General features: G+C 47.0%; 1 long non-coding RNA gene across 1 annotated transcript; it reads right to left on the bottom strand.

Annotated features, from left to right (window-relative positions):
- Window positions 1-1,257: 1,257 nt before the first annotated feature.
- On the bottom strand, window positions 1,258-17,203 carry LOC138295440 (uncharacterized). Its single transcript, XR_011203599.1, has 2 exons — window positions 17,105-17,203; window positions 1,258-2,775 (listed from the first exon to the last, which is right to left on the bottom strand). It is a non-coding gene; the product is annotated as an uncharacterized lncRNA (long non-coding RNA).
- Window positions 17,204-17,398: the final 195 nt, after the last annotated feature.

The following is a 17,398-nucleotide window of genomic DNA, read 5'->3' as shown; positions in this document are numbered from 1 at the left end:
ATTGCAGCAGTTCACACTAATAGGTTTAGAAAGCAGAATAAAAAAACGAGTTCAATACTTCAGGTTATAAACACAGTGCAGGCATAAATAATCAGTCATAATAATAGAGCAGAGAAACAAAGGTGTTTTATCCCTGTGTGGAAACTTAACTTAATCCACGACATGCTGGGGAGCCCTCTACCGCCTGCTTGGACCTCTCTCCCCCTCAAGCACCACGAGCAAACAGGGAGGCAGCGCTGGGCCATGGCAGCTTCCACAATTCCATCTGCGAGCTTCCTAATCCCTCACACACAGTTCAGTGCTTAAGTAACTCGAAGCTTGGATTCTATCTCATTCTGGCATTTTCTAGCTAATGTTATCAGTACTTGTCTGCTCTGCTCTGCTCTGCTACAGCCTTTGTTTACATTCCATCTTCTCCCTGTACTCTCGTTCTTAAGGTTGAGTCGGAGTCTTCTACACAAACAAGTGTGAAAATAATATCATGAACTTTTCCACGATGTCTGGGAGGGGGTTTCAACAGGCATCACGCTCATCTACACTGCTCAAGCTAATTAACCCTTCGCGTTACAATGTCTTCCGCAACTTTCCCTACTGCTACACTGAACAGCAACTGGAATGACCTTTGTGACTAGAGTACAATGAGCTTCACTTAGACGTGCGCACCACTGGTAAACTGATTCCTCTGTCAAGGGCTGAGGAAGCAACTCAGGTTTTGAAACTCGAGCTGACAGTGTTTTTGCTGATTTACAACAGGCTAGTCAAAAGCCAACAGGAATCACACACTTTGAAATATGAAGAAGTACGAAATACTCGTGGATTATTGGAAATGTAAATCTTTGGTTAAACACAGGTAACATACACAAAATGAGACAACTTTAAAGCATGCCCTTTTATGTAATGATTAAACAAGTGAGAAGAGGTAAGCTAATGGAAAACTGCAACTGAAAATTGAATTGCATGTTATGAGCATGTCTGTATATGGAAAAAGTCATACATGTTTATATGATCCACAAAAGTCAGTACACTTTAGCCTCTGGTCTGGAAAGGGAATTGGCTCCCAGTTTCCAAAAAGTCAAGTCCTTCTGAGATGGCATGTGATGGTACAATCCTTGGCCAAAGGAACCATAATTTATATGGTTGGTTTTGTACAATCCAAACTGAAACGACGCTGGTCATTTTGGTAAATATGACAAAATCCCTGTAGTGCTTTCCTCTTATCTAGTTTCTAAGCACTAACATAACACACCAGAAATGCACTTCTGAGTTCAAAGAAGACTTTTATTGTTGTTAATTCTTCCCCAACCACAATTTTTATGTTGACGAATTAGTAGCTTTCAAGCCCGCGTTAATCAAACAAAATACATCAGTTTGCAATATACACAGCAGGTTATATTTATAAGATATTGAATGCAAAGCAAAACAAATACTTCACCGTGTGGGAAACTATTTACAGCTTCATCTTTCTAAGGTCTGCAAGCTGATGACCCCCTGTCAGCCGCGAGAAAGAGATTCATCTACCCACACGGGATTGCTGGCAGAAGGCGCCAAGCTCCAGCACGAGGTCCGGCAGATTCGAATCTGAATCTCTGCAGCCTGTGTCATTCGTTACAAAGGTGTGCCCCCTCCTATCAGACCTGGGAAAACTGAGCAAGCCTTTTGGAGACTGGCCAGGTCTCCGAGACTACTCCTGTTCCCAAGCTCAAGCGGAGAGAAAAACACCCATGTACCCTCTCTTATCAGGTCTAGTCTACTGTGAGAAAAACATCTTGGTTCATCTTGTGCAAAAACACAGCTTGGAAAAATACAGCTTGGATTCTCAACTGCCATGTCTAACTCCACGTTAAAGGCAATAGGCAGCTAACCTAAATATCAAATACAATGTCTAGTGTCATGTCAAAGCCAATAGGCAGTTAAGCTGAATACAAAATGCAATGTATAATATCATGTCAAAGCCAATAGGCAGCTGAGCTGAATATAAAATGCAATGTATAATATCATGTCAAAGCCAATAGGCAGCTGAGCTGAATATAAATGCAATGTCTAATATATGATATCATGTCAAAGCCAATAGGCAGAATATCTAATAGCATGTCAAAGTCAATAGGCAGCTAAACTGAATACATCATGTCAAAGCCAATAGGCAGAATACAGAATGGAATGGCTAATGCAATGTCAAAGCCCATAGGCGGCTCAACGGAACAAAACATACAATGTGCTACTGGTGAACATTGAGCAACTAATATGCGCAGTGGTGAAACACAAAGTCATTGGTCAAACAAACTCCATCAAATGGCAGTACATTCCGCCCTTTGACCAATGAATTTTTGTTTCACATATCTCCTGTTTCAAACAAAAACAAAAAACAAAAAACATCGGCACAAAAAAAAAAAACATTATCAGAACTTTTCACATCAGATACATCTACATAGAAAAGACTGAGCAATTTGTACTCTGAATGAGTCTCTAATTCAACAGTGTTAGCAATTTGATGTGGCATGAGTACTACTCATGTAGAGGTGCACGGTCCACCTGAAAGGTTTGCTGGAAGATAAGAAGGAAAAAAAAAAAAACACAGCTTAGTTCCCGTGGAAGAATGCAATCAAACAAGTTGAACTTGAACTGAAGGCGCAGTTTGCGCAAAATGGATCCATGGTGCTGGCACTTTACTCAGCCAGGTTCAGGTTGGGGGTTCGGTCCCTTCCCCGACCCCACACGCACACACCGGAAGGGGGACCACACAGCACACTCAGGGACAGTGGCGAAACGTGGTAGGATCTGCAAAAGAAACAAGTATGACTTTTCTTGCAAATAAAATTTTTCATTTAAACTGCACCCTTCCTCTTTCTTTCCCTGTTTTATAATCAGCAGGACGTTTTTGGGGCCCTTTGTTATATTCTCTGCAGGTTCTGGAGGATCACTTGGGGCTTCATCCCACACATCAGCACTGAGGTTTTTATCTGCTGCGCCACAGCTTCCCTTTTCTTGCACTGACAGAAGGGCTGGGGCAGACTCCTTCTTTACCAAACCTCCATTCACTGCACTTTTGCCAATTTGGGCTATTCTGTCTCCAATTTGTATGAATGAATCAGATTCTTTTCTAGGTATCAGCATAATTTCGATTTTTCCTTGGTAATTTGCAGCAATCACTCTCCCTAAAACCTGATCAATTTGCCATTTCTGTCCTGGTAACTTTCCTCTCCCCAACTGCTCTGTGACTGCTTGCATGACAGATTGCTTTTGTGCGTGCTGCACAGTTTTTATCAAATCTAGGGGAATGTGCATCTCTCTTATCTCTGCCCACCTGTAAGTGGCTTTTTCTCTCAGCTGTTCACATTTCTGGGGCACCCACTTAGCCATCCCCACTAAGGCAGAATTCTGGGTGTACACTTCTCTCTCTGAATTTTTCTCATTAACATCTGCAAGGTAATTGAACCAGTTAGGTACAAGCCATATGGAAAAACAAACAGCTAAAACATTAGCAATGAACCAAAAATCAGCGTAAAAATGACACATCTCACGTAGCTCTTGCTTTAAAATCTGACACACATTATACAACGCTGTTCCTTCTACTGTGCCAGAAAACAACATTTCAGTCAATGAATCATTAGTAAAACAAACATGCTTTTTATCTTCAGTGGACACGAGTTCAAATGGTGCACACAATTTCACTGGTAACTCTTTTATCTGTGGTACTCTAGCCCTGTCTTGCAAGTACCAGATCCATTGTATGATTCTAGCTAGGGGCACTATTTTCTTCCCCTGTTCTTGATTTAAATGTACATCAGTTTTTCCTTCTTGCACTGCGCAGAAACCTAAAGTCTGCATTATTTAATTTGCCAAATCACAAGCGTGCAACTGCATATTATTTTTCACAGTGACCATATACAAAAGTGTTAGGATTTCACTCAAATGAGGGCTATTCTTTTTCCAAAAATCAAACAAGCTAATGAAACTCTTTCGTTTTACTTGTGCATTTTGCAACGGTAACTCGTAAATCACATTCTGGTCTCTCTGTCCCTGTTATCAGTTAAGGAATGCATTTTGTCTGCCAAAAACCCTGTCTCACAGGAAGGCTCAGTGCAGCTCGGAGCTGTCTTAACCCCCTCATTACTGGAATGGGAAAAGAAAGATTCTTCAAAAACAGCATTTTTATAACTTTCAGCATTATTTTGAATTAATGTATCCTGGCTAATTTGCTCACGTAAATTCCTATTTTCATGTTCCAACTGCCTACATTTCTCCTGCATTTCTCTATAAGCAGATAAAGGTATCCAGACCTTTCTGTCATCATTACTTCCAAAAGACCCTTTTTCTACATATGTACAACAGAAATTATTTCTCAAAACACTATCAGGCAGTTTAGCTACACATGCATTTTCAAACATGGTCTGCCGTGCTTCTGTAATTCTCCAAACAGAAAACAATTCACAGTTTTTCCTAGCACCATCGGGCAGTTTAACAACACATGCATTCTCAAACATGGTCTGCCGTGCTACTGTGATTCTCCAAACAACAAAAAACAATTCCTGTAATTCTCAAAACAACAAAAAACAATTACACTTTTAAAGTGTGCACATAGAAATCGACCAACTCGTCAAACCCCTTAATCAACTCTTAATGATCGACCCCACTCCTGGTACCAATTGTAGTGCTTTCCTCTTATCTAGTTTCTAAGCACTAACATAACACACCAGAAATGCACTTCTGAGTTCAAAGAAGACTTTTATTGTTGTTAATTCTTCCCCAACCACAATTTTTATGTTGACAAATTAGTAGCTTTCAAGCCCGCGTTAATCAAACAAAATACATCAGTTTGCAATATACACAGCAGGTTATATTTATAAGATATTGAATGCAAAGCAAAACAAATACTTCACCGTGTGGGAAACTATTTACAGCTTCATCTTTCTAAGGTCTGCAAGCTGATGACCCCCTGTCAGCCGCGAGAAAGAGATTCATCAACCCACACAGGATTGCTGGCAGCTGGCGCCAAGCTCCAGCACGAGGTCCGGCAGATTCGAATCTGAATCTCTGCAGCCTGTGTCATTCGTTACAAAGGTGTGCCCCCTCCTCTCAGACCTGGGAAAACTGAGCAAGCCTTTTAGAGACTGGCCAGGTCTCCGAGACTACTCCTGTTCCCAAGCTCAAGCGGAGAGAAAAACACCCATGTACCCTCTCTTATCAGGTCTAGTCTACTGTGAGAAAAACATCTTGGTTCATCTTGTGCAAAAACACAGCTTGGAAAAATACAGCTTGGATTCTCAACTGCCATGTCTAACTCCACGTTAAAGGCAATAGGCAGCTAACCTAAATATCAAATGCAATGTCTAGTGTCATGTCAAAGCCAATAGGCAGTTAAGCTGAATACAAAATGCAATGTATAATATCATGTCAAAGCCAATAGGCAGCTGAGCTGAATTTAAAATGCAATGTATAATATCATGTCAAAGCCAATAGGCAGCTGAGCTGAATATAAATGCAATGTCTAATATATGATATCATGTCAAAGCCAATAGGCAGAATATCTAATAGCATGTCAAAGTCAATAGGCAGCTAAACTGAATACATCATGTCAAAGCCAATAGGCAGAATACAGAATGGAATGGCTAATGCAATGTCAAAGCCCATAGGCGGCTCAACGGAACAAAACATACAATGTGCTACTGGTGAACATTGAGCAACTAATATGCGCAGTGGTGAAACACAAAGTCATTGGTCAAACAAACTCCATCAAATGGCAGTACAATCCCAGACCCACAAAGACTTCCTGGTGCATATTATATTGTTTAACTTTCAAACAATGCCCATTGCGTCCTGCTTGCGTTGGCGTTATTCCCAAATCGCAGGGATTGTGCCTTGACATCGCACTTGTGGATGTGGGCCAAAAAACTATTCAAATAAAGTAAAATTAAAGTGACATTGTTACAGTTGCAGACAATGCCTGGGTTGTACCACCTAGATTTAGAGGAGTCACAAGAAAATGAAGATTGTTTTGCTGCATCCAAGAACCCTATAAACTACAAAGACGATATGTTTCTCACTTAGAACCTCCTCTGCCGGAGAAGAAAGTTGCTTGGAAAAAAAAAAATCACATGGAAAAAAATAAGTTTGGAGATGCAGAAGCCTCACCAAAAACATGTAGTCAATCTAATTACTTATAACATATTGAAATATATATATATATACAAATATATATATATATAAAATATATATATATATATATATATATATATATAATTTTTTTTTATATATATATATATATATATATTTTGTACTTTTTTTTTTAAGTGGGGTGGATTGCTACTGCAGTGTCACGAGGAGCATGCTCTTTGTCGTGCTGGAGGGTATTCAATTGGTGAATCACAAGTCCAGTAACTGACCGGGTTGCATCAGCATGCTAAGCAGACACACTTGCAATCAAAACGTATTCCTCTAAATAGAGTAACTGCTCACGTCAGTAGGGGCAACATAAAGTTGACACTAAACATTCCACTGGATCCTTAGGAGTTCTTTGTGTTTGCTGCCATTTCCTCTAAACAGGCAGTTCCAGGACATGTGCTTATCTATGCAGATTACTTCCACACACCTGGAGAGTGATGGACATCCAGGCCAGAGTTCCTGTGCTTTACAAGCAAGAACAACAAGTCAACCAATCTCCACTCCACATGTGTGGGATGAGTCAACAATCCCAGTGGAGACTGGGGTATGGGATGCCCGCCCGGGGTGAAGGACTGGCTTAACAGGGTGGTATATTGCGATACCAGCAGTGAGCTACAACACGTCATTGAGTATTGTAATGCTCTTTTTTGTTGTTCCTCAACTATATTAGGGGATATATCCTCTTTTAATGGTTATAAAGCTAGTCACCCACTGACATTGGCATGTATCACGCTATTTACTCAATATGCCCTTGTATATGACATTGTAATGATGCTGTGATTCACTATGGGTATGTTCTCTTAATGATCAATAAATATATAATAAAAAACAATCCCAGTAGAGACACCTCCAAGGTTGAACAGCCCAATAAAACTAAATGCCTGTCCAAGATCTGCAACAATAGATAAACAAATCTGGTTCTTCAGCTCGGCATCTAGGGTACCAGCCAGGGTGGCATTGACATAGTTTACAGAGTCGGACGAGGACAGATACATTTGGTGCATCTAAAGAAGTTGTACTAAGTTGAACCTGACACTGAGAGATAAGGCCCCCTGGATGAAAACCTCTAGCCCATTATACATCCTCCATATCCCTGACTATCTGTTAAGGTAATTACATAAACTAATCTTGTGCATCCTTCAGACTCTCGTAGGAAGATACACTGCAAAGCTAGTGTACACAGGATAAAGGGAGAGGGTCAACAGCCCAAAGCCATGGACATTTAATATTACTGGGAAGAGGTAACCAATATTCTGTTTCAACAGCAAGGACCAACCACAAATGGAGTGTTTCCACAAAATGCACGGAGTTGCACAACCTGGTCCAGTTGTGTTTGGAATCTATAGATATCACCGGGTCTGTCTCAAGTGCTTTACCCGTCGATGATGGGATTAAGCTCAGTGGACAAGTAATATTGATAAAGCCCTGCTTTACATCCATCACCGTTTGGGTGTGTATTTACTGTTAATTAAATAGGAGCATGATGTAAGTTAGAAGTTACTAAAGTTGACATGGCTTGGGCAATGTTTAAAGTCAAGAAGAGTGTATAATGGTTGGAGCAAAAAAAGCATAAGGTCTGGCATGAAACCACATGCCGAGTGCACAATACTTTGGGAACCTGGAATGTTCTACCAAGTGTGTCCTAGTGGCAGCATAGAGAGATTAGAATAATAACTGTGGCATAAGAGATGCCTATTCAGCATCGTCAGATCAGTGCAAGATGTTGTTGAAAACCTCATCTTTGCATTCACTTTGAAAGGTGGGTGTTGGTGAGTGTGGGCCATGAATGTACCTCACTGTGCCTGTAAATGACCTACACTGCACATACTCGATTAGTGGGTGGTGTGGGATTAGTTGAGAACTCTCCGGGGCTAGCTTCAAAAAATCATTTTGTTGATTTCCTATCCGTCCGCATCAATCTTGGCATTTGTGGTGTCATGAGTTATCACATCAGTGCTGTCGACTGAGACGGCTTCAGTGATGTCACGCGTGAGGCTACACACACCACAGGGCAGAGTACAACACACAAAATGCAACAGTATTCCTCTTAAGCAGCCTCCATGGCCCACGGTGTTTGGTTTAATATGCCTAGGTCAGCAGAAGAGCCATGATTAAAAGAAATTGCAAAAACTAGGCAAGGAATCCCATGGTGTAAGACGATGAAATTAGCCACCATAGGCTTTTATTTATAAAACAATACCTTTTTTTGTCATACAACAGTAACACCTATTTTTCTCATCATATCAGACACAAATTGTGCTCACTATATTATAAGAAACTAATAATCATGTCACAACCATACTTATGTTTCTTAACAAGATTCGAAAAACTGGGGACAATCGGTTGATGGGGGAGGAGGCGGTGAGGTGACGCCAGAGAGGATGGGAGACCTGTCCCTGATAATATTCAAGTGGGACTAAAGAACAGGCACAGCTACAGGGCAGATACTCAGGGACTCAGGATGGGTGTCCTGGGGGGAGCCATACACAGAGGTACGGGATGAGATTTTCAGATTTTTTTTGTGGAAGGTGTAGATGTGAGAATTTTGTTCAGCATCATTAAACGACAACTCTCCCTCATTGGAGTCCAGTTCCACGTGGATCCGCTTCAAGTTTTCGCTCAGGTTCAACTGCGCGCTGGAGGTGGGGGGTCTGCTGCCCCTCCGGCATGAAATATACCGGTAGCCACATCTGGACGTGTGAGCGAGGCTAGTCTTACTCTGGTTGCTCTGCTTGGTTACACCCACACGCCAGTTGGTGGTGCTGACCACATCCACCTCCCAGGAGTGCCTGCCTGTGGAGAAACTCATGGAGCCCAGGATGCAGGGGTAGGAAGTGAAACTTTTTGGGTTGTCCACAAGCAGACAGTAGCTTTGCTATGTGACGCTGCTTAAGTCATCAGAGACTGTGAGCCAGCTTGCGGCAGTGTTGGGGTCAAAGTTGAAGGGGACTGAGGAAAGAAAACAAGTCAAGACAAACCTTAGAAAAATACCCCTAATTACCTTGAGTTCTCCTGCTTCCCAGGAATTTTATGAACCTGGCCTTTGCCAGCCAGTGTCAGTGTGTTGTGTCTAGAAGGCCTGCACAGTGAAACCGACCATCATCTAAGACTCATGCAGCCTGGCTCGGATAGGTGGCCTGCAGTATCTGAGAATACATGGGCCTGGGTGGGCCTAGAGGGTCTGCAGAATTGACTGGGAGGAAATTCCCATTGCATGGAACACAAGAGGTAGTCTTACTCTCTCGGACCTTCCCAACCTCTGGTCACCACCAGCCTTTGGCAACAGTGTGAGGCGCAGCAGCCTGCCCTTCATGGCAACAGATCCCACCCTGCCCCAGTGGTGGAGGGTTTTGGACAATGGCGTCTGCAAGACCCCTGAGCACAAATGGACACCTGAGCACAGATGGACACTTCAAAAGTGAACAGCAGCACAGCACGCACAAACAAATCTGCGTTTCTGATGAAAAAAGGGTTTGTGGAGCCCAAAATCTTCTACACAGCCTAAGGGTAAACTGGTTTACCTCCCATACTCGGTCCAGTGCATGGCCTAATCATGGAGTAAATGGGATTTGAGTTTTTTTCAAGCATGTGAATGTCATTGGCTCCACACACTTAGTTCAATATGCACTCCTATAATTTATCACAGCAGCTCCTCGTGGGGTATGCAGCGCTCCAGGGGCATTTGTTCTCTGTCCTTCTCTTGGTATACTCAGAAAGCAGAACTCCCTCACACCCACATGCGGCAAGCTCTCCCACCCCTCCAAGAAAGAACTGAACATTAACCTGATTAAGTTGCACCTCACCACCTGGAACCCTCTGGATGCCTTTCCACAGCTAGTCACCCGTCTATCCCCACCTCCCTACAGTGCCGCAAGCCTTCATGGGTAGGATCGAACAGCAAACATCGCCAGATGTGCACAACTTTCAAAGCCCTCGAGGCAGTCTGGTCTTCTTCCAGAAAGCATCCAGAGAGCGTTCCAATGTACATTCCATTCATGCGACCGCGGCCTGCCGTTCACCAGAAGCACCATGAAAATGCTTAATTTCTACTCATCAACAACAGGAATCAATTTTTTCCAAATTATGTTCAAGATGTTGTACTAGCAGTGGTTAATTTGTAAATAAAAACGTGCCGGTACCTCCTCTTAAACACGCGGCTGCTGCAATTACATGTACGAGCACAGAATACAGAGGGAACTCTATTCCTGAAGCCATCTCGGGCCTCTTCAATCCATTTACAGCCGCTCCCTGTCCCTTCAGCGCACTCTTGAAGCATTCGGTTTTCTTCCTCAGTGACGCGTTTTCGTTTTCCTCTTCCTTCGTCTTCCTCATAATGGAGGGGCCCGCGGAGATGAGACACGCTCTAGTCTCCGCGGGCATATTCGGGACAGAAGGGAAGTGACATGGGGGAGTAGGGCAGGATATTAGGTAAGCGGGGTGGGTCTTAGGTAGGGAATAAAAGGTGGCACGGGGGAGGGCTCTGCCTCTTCCGTGCCAAAACTAGTTAGGGAAAGTTTGGTGTAGGGAGTTTCCTTTTTGGCGGTAAAGGCCCGTTGTTACAGCAGGCCACCTCGGGAGACGCGGTCGCGCTCCCAGCAACTAACTCGTACACGGTGAGTGTAGCGGGGGGGGCCCGAGTCGAGGCCTCGGTGTCAGGCGTTTTTGAATTTTAGGTAAGCGGCACGCCGCTTCCGCGTCAGCGCCATGGCAACAAGCCATGACGCTGAGGCTGTTCGGGCCGAGCCTCGCCTGCTCGGCGAGGCCGGCCGTGCCGACCTCCTCAGGCCTGGCGTGCTGTCGGCATGGTGCGGCCGACGCGTAAAGCGTCGAGCCGGGTAGCGGCTGCAGTTGCCGCGTCTTCTTAGACAGAAACGTCCCCCGAGGGGGGGTGGGGGGGGGCAAAAAGAGTGAAAAAGGTGGCGGTGGGTAGGGCGCGCAGCGCGCCCAGTACTACGGCAACCCAGGGAAAGGTTAGCGCCGAGAGGACGACGGAGGAGGCGGAGCAAGGGGCAGTGAGAGAGGGTGGGGGGGAACAGGCCCAAGAGGGCCTCACAAACGTGGCAGAGGGCGCAGGGCAGGGCCCAATGATGGTGACTGGGGAGGGGACATCCGATGACAAGGATCAGGACTGGGCCTCTCTGGACCTGTCATTCCAAGGGGAGGGGTCAGAGCACAGCCAGGGCCCTGGGGCCCCATTGAAAAAAAAGGAGAAGACAAAAGCCAGGTTGAAAAGCTGGCAGAGCAGGCTAAAAGGGGCGAACAGGCAGGTCAAGAAAGGGAAATTCGGGGCCAAGATGGGCATACTGGGGCAAAAGAAAAAGGGAGAGGCACAGCAGGCCAGATGGGACCAGAGTAGGATGACCGAGTTAGAAGCCAGGATAAAAGAGCAGCGCCGAGTAGTGGCGGAAACAGAGGAGCGGTGGGCCCAGTTGTGTAGGGACAGGGAGGAGGCAGGGAGGCGAGAGAGGCAGTGGGGGGAGACGGCAGTGGGGATGGAAGGCAAGGGCCCACAGTATATAGACAGGGGCCCGGCAGTTGGGTTTGGGTGCCACAGGCAGGTGCAGGAAGGGGGCAGGAGGCTAAGGCGGCCGAAGGGAGTTATGGCACGGGAGGCCCCAGTGGCGCACACGGTCACACCGGGCAAGGACATACAATGCCAGTGGCAGAGGCTGGCGGAAAAATTCCGAAGCCAGCGGGGCGCAGCACGGCCCCAGAACGCTGGTCAGAAGCACTAGAGGGGTCACCGGCGGCCTTCTCTACACCGCAGGAACGTAGAGAACCCAAAGGTGGTATGCGCCACAAGGAACGGGAAGATTTTTCCACGAATATGATGCGTTTGAATGAAAATATGGGCCACACTGGGGAAATGACTGAAAGGGAAGTGCTGGAACTTGATTATGAGGAGGATGTAGAGGAATGGGAAGAGGGAGAAATCCGCGAGTTAGAGGCGAACAGAACACAGGGGAGAGTACAAGGGCACAAGTGCGGCGCAACCCCTGTTTCTGCTTCTGTTTTACAGGATCCAATGGAAGGTGGCAGCCAACGGCAAGCGCAGCGCGGCTCGGCCCGAGGTCGGGGGGCAAGAAAGGTGGCCAGGCCCCTGGTGGGGCAAGGCGGAGGTAAGGGGCAATGGTGGTCGGTGTGGGGGAATAATCCAGGACAGGGTGAGACACACACGAGCAAGTCCATAGGAGTGGGGGATTTTTCAGTGCATGACAAGGTGGAAGGGACAGAGAAAAAGGGAGGTGAAGAAGGTTCAGCAAAAGCATCCTTGATGTCAGCGGCTAAGGAGACTGGCAAGGAGACAGCGGAAGGGGCCACTGGGGCGGAAGACAAAGAGGGGGGGGGAAGCCACAAGAAGAGGCGTCCGTACATGGGCCTTGCCATGCCTTTGGGATCACACATAGTAGAAAAAACAAAAGCCAAAATTTGGAGACACGAATACGTAGACTTATTCAAGCTGCTACATAGGGATATTCAGGCGAAGGAGGGCTCAAAAGAGGAGGAATGGGAGCTAGCGCGCAGACCCAGGGTGCCAATAACGATGGACAATTGGACATCAGCCTTTTTGATTTTCGCTAGCATATACTGCGAGAAGTTCCCGGACAGGGCCATTGCACTTTTCAAATATATGGATATCATAAGGAAGGCTCAGATGCACTTTGGGGGCTTTGCGTAGCTCAGCTACGACGAAGAATTCAGGGCCAGGGTGAGCATTAATCCAGACAAGCACTGGGGGGACGTGGACCCAGAATTGTGGATGCAGTGGATGGCATCCGCACAGTCCACGGCATCTACGCACACCGCGAGTGGCTTGCCGGTAATATACAAGCCTTTTCAGGCACGTCCCGCCCAGGGAGGGGCGGGAGGGGGGCAGCGACCCCCGGTATCCACAACAGGTGCGTGTTGGAACTACAATAAAAGTTTCTGTTCCAGACAGCCCTGTAAATTCAAACATGACTGCTCCAAGTGCGGGGGTCGTCATCCGGTCACACAATGTTTTACGCTCTCCAGCCCAGCCGAGCAATGGAGAGGGTCCAAAGGCAGAGGCATGCAGGGCAATCCTACGACAAAGGGCTCCTACGCCAATTAGGCTGAGGGCTCTCTTGCCATGGTTAAAAAGATATCCGGATACCGACGCAGCTTGCAAGGTAGAGTGGGGTTTTAAGGAGGGCTTTCGGGTAGGTTACCAAGGCTCGCGTTTAAGGAGATGGGCAGATAACCTGCGGTCTGCCAAGGAGATGCCACGAATGGTGCGCATGAAAGTGGATAAGGAAGTGGCATTGGGCAGAATTGCTGGGCCTTACTATGAGTGGCCAAGTGCACGGCTGATGATATCACCTTTGGCAGTGGTGCCCAAAAAGGCCCCAGGTGAGTTTCGATTGATACACCATTTATCCTGGCCAGAGGGTACCTCCGTTGATGATTTCATTGCGCCCGAGGACACGAGAGTGGTGTATGCCTCGGTGGATGATGCCATCAAATTGGTCAGAGGGTGCGGCAGGCACGCCGAACTGGCGAAGTGCGATATTCAATCAGCTTTTAGGTTGCTGCCAATACATCCGGATGATTTTGATTTACTAGGAATGCAATTTGAGGGCGCCATATATGTAGATAGGGTCCTTCCCATGGGGTGTGCAGTGTCCTGTGCACTTTTTGAAACCTTTAGTACCTTCATTCAGTGGGTCTTTGTTAAGCTGAGTGGTCACCGGACGGTGACGCACTATTTGGATGATTTCCTTTTTGTAGGAAATGCCGCTTCAGGTGACTGCGCAAGGGCACTCACACTGTTTCAAAACCTGGCAGAGGATTTTGGGGTGCCCATGGCTCCGGAAAAAACGGAAGGGCCACAGTCAGTTTTAACCTTTTTAGGCATAGAACTGGACACGGACACCATGGTGGCGAGATTGGCGAGACCCGAGGTGCAAGAGATGCTGGAATTTTTGGGCGCAATAAAAGTACTCCACAGGATCGACCTACGGTCAGCACAGAAGCTGTTAGGCTATCTTAATTTTGCGTGCAGGGTCATGAGGGGAGGCAGGACTTTTTGCAGGCGTTTAGGGCTAGCCATGTCAGGGGCGGTGCTGCCGCACCACAGGATACGCGTCTCAGTAGGTGTGAGGGAGGATATTAAAGTCTGGGAAACATTTTTGGCGGATTTCAACGGCGTGTCCATGTTTTTCTGCAACACCAACACGGTTTGGCAAGTGCAAATTTTCTCAGATGCGGCAGGGGCCTCTGGTTTTGGGCTTTTCTGGGACGGGAGGTGGTGTGCGGAAACATGGCCGACACAGTGGATGCAGCAGGGGAGGAGCATTGCGTTTCTGGAGTTTTTCCCCCTCTTGGTGGCCTTGGCGGTGTGGGGACACGAGCTAGCAAATAGAACAGTGCTGTTCCAGGTAGACAACATGACTGTAGTAGAGTTAGTGAACAGGCAGAAGGCGAGAGATCTCAGGGTTTTGCGTTTGTTGCGTCAGTTCATGCTCCGTTGCCTATCGCTGAATGTAATGTTTAAAGCGGCACACATACCTGGGGTGTACAATGAGATTGCGGATTCCCTGTCTCGTTCACAGTGGCAGTGGTTTCGCACTTTGGCGCCAGGAGCAGAGCGGAGCAAGACCAAGGTCCCAGCAGACATTTGGGAGTGGGGGGCGTGACTGGTTGAGATGTCCCTAGCGGAATCCACCCAGCGGAGTTACAGGCTAGCATGGTTGGATTTTAAATCCTTTGAATCCTGTTACGGTCATTTTTGGTCTCAGAGAGCGGAAGCGTTAGAGTTACGCGCGTTGCGTTTTGTATTAGCACTAATCGAGAGAGGTTTATCACCGGCAACCATAGGTGGCAAACTGGCGGGGGTGTCCTTTTATGGGAATCTCTTTTTTGGGTGTGACCCAGCTCGTAACGATTTGTGGGGGAAAATGTTAAAGGGATGGGGAAGGGTTAGGTTGAGTACAACTATACCAGCTAGAGAACCTATCACTTTTGACTTGTTACTAGAGCTTCTACATGTGTTACCGGTCTGTTGTACTGACGAATGGGAGCTGGATTTATTTAGGCTATGCACGGTGTGGATGTTTTTTGGGGCGTTTAGAGTCTCTGAGCTGTTGGGGGTAGGTAAGGACGTTGGAGTGAAAGTTAATGAGGTATATCTGCACGGGCACCGTTTGGGGATCTGGCTCAGGCGCTCAAAGACAGATCAGTTAGGTAGGGGAAAATGGGTATGGTTGGACAGAGGCGGCAATCAGGCCGCATGTCCCGTAACAGAGTGGAGGCAATTTCAAGGGGTACGGCGTTTGAAGGAAGAGAATGGGGTTTTCAGGCACGAGTCAGGGGCGAAGCTTACCAGTTTTCAACTGCTTCAGGTGTTGCGTATGGCGCTTAGGCGAACAGGGCGGCAGGCTATGGATTTTGGCACTCACTGGTTCAGGATTGGGGCGGGGACGGCTGCGGCGCACCTGGGTTGGGACTGGGCTAAAATCAAGGCCATAGGGAGATGGAAGTCTAGGTGCTGCGAACATTACGTGAGGCCTTAGTTATTGTTAGGAGTTGGTTACATTCAGGAGGGCAATTTAAAAGGAGGGGGTTGGGGGGGGGGTTTGGCAGAGAAGAAACGTGTTTTTGTTACAGCTCTTTTTCTTTTTAGGGTGCGTGTATGGACCACAGAGGGACAAGGCGACCACATGGCTGGTTGGACACTCATTTATACATTGGGCAGCAAAGTTTGCGGAAAGACAGATTTACGGTTGGGCTTTAGGGCTGCCAAGTGATAAACACGAAGTTATCTGGTGGGGGAAAAGCGGCATGAGATGGGGGAATCTGCTGCCGTTCATCACGTCAACCATGCCGAACTGGGGCTGTCCAGACTTACTGTTGATTCATCTCGGGGAGAATGACCTCGTGAAATTTTCAGGAATTGTTTTGTTGCAGCACATGCAGAGAGATCTGGAACTCCTTAAGCAAAAGTTGCACGGTACTTGCCTGGTTTGGACTGAATTTGTGCCCAGAAGGGCTTGGAGAGGGGCGGTTAGGCATGGAGCCATAGAGCGGGCTCGCAAGAAGCTCAATAGGGCCATGAGGGTTTTTTGCTGGTCACAGGGTATAAAGGTGTTGAAGCATGGGGACATCTAAGAACAGGAGGTGGGTCTTTTCCGTGATGACGGAGTGCATCTATCACAGTTGGGGAGTGCTTATTATCTAACGGAATTGAGACTGCTGGTTGGAGATGGGAGATGTGGTCAGAGGGGCAGAGGAAAGTTTAAAAAAAAAAAAAAGAAGAGGGAGAAAGGGGACACGAAGAAAACATTATGAGGGTGGGGCAGCACAACGCCAAATGGGTTGTGCTGGATGGCAGTAGATAGGGGAGGGTGGAGAGTCAGGTGCGGGCTTGGCCACCCTTCCAGGAGAAAAAGGAAAAGGATCACAGCGTGGGGGATGCACGAAACAACTAGGGCATGAAAAGAAAAGGGGAGTGCTTAGCGGAAAAAGGGGGGGGGTTTGAAGTAGAAAGATGAGCGGGAAAGGTTTAAAGGGGGGGATCTGTTAAAGTTGGGGTATGCGTTTAAAGTTTAAAGATGTTATTGTTACAATCCTGTCCTAATAATGACCTTTTACACTTACGACTGGTGTCACTTGTATATGTCCCGAGTGTCTTTTGCTCGCAGAAAAGGCCTGAGGCAGAAAAAGAAGTACCGGACCTTAAAAGTAAGTGCCGGTGCTCCGCACCGGAAACAACAAGCACAAATTAGGCACTGCTACTACCAAAGGTTGTGTGAAACCAAGCAAACGTATCGGAGTAGGGTGAATGTAAAACCCTGCCTGATGGTGAGTTACATGGCATCCAGTACTCTGTGGGATGTGGTGGGGGGGAGAGATGGTAGTTGTGATGCCGGGAACCAGTGGTGGGTTCCGACAAGAGGCAAAACGGCGCAGCACAAATAATACGCACACTCGGTATTTCTGGTTCAACGGCCGCGTGGTCAGGTGCGGCCCAGGCAGGTCTGAGTACGGCTTATTTGTTCCTTAATCCGATACCCGCGCAGCTCCCTCTGCCGGCCCTGACCACGCCTTCTTTATTTATACTCCCGAGCCCTTGACCTCGGGGCAGACCACCGTACATGCAGGCAGAGGTGGGCTCTGCCTTTTACATCTGGGGAAGTCCAAGATGAACACTCTTGGACTCACCCCTATCTGACTGACGGTGTCGGGTGGCCGGTTACGTCACCGACCAGCGACACCACAG

Source organism: Pleurodeles waltl, chromosome 5 (genome assembly GCF_031143425.1).
Source record: "Pleurodeles waltl isolate 20211129_DDA chromosome 5, aPleWal1.hap1.20221129, whole genome shotgun sequence".
NCBI classification, from domain to species: domain Eukaryota; kingdom Metazoa; phylum Chordata; class Amphibia; order Caudata; family Salamandridae; genus Pleurodeles; species Pleurodeles waltl.
This window is presented reverse-complemented; position numbering and strand designations above follow the sequence as displayed.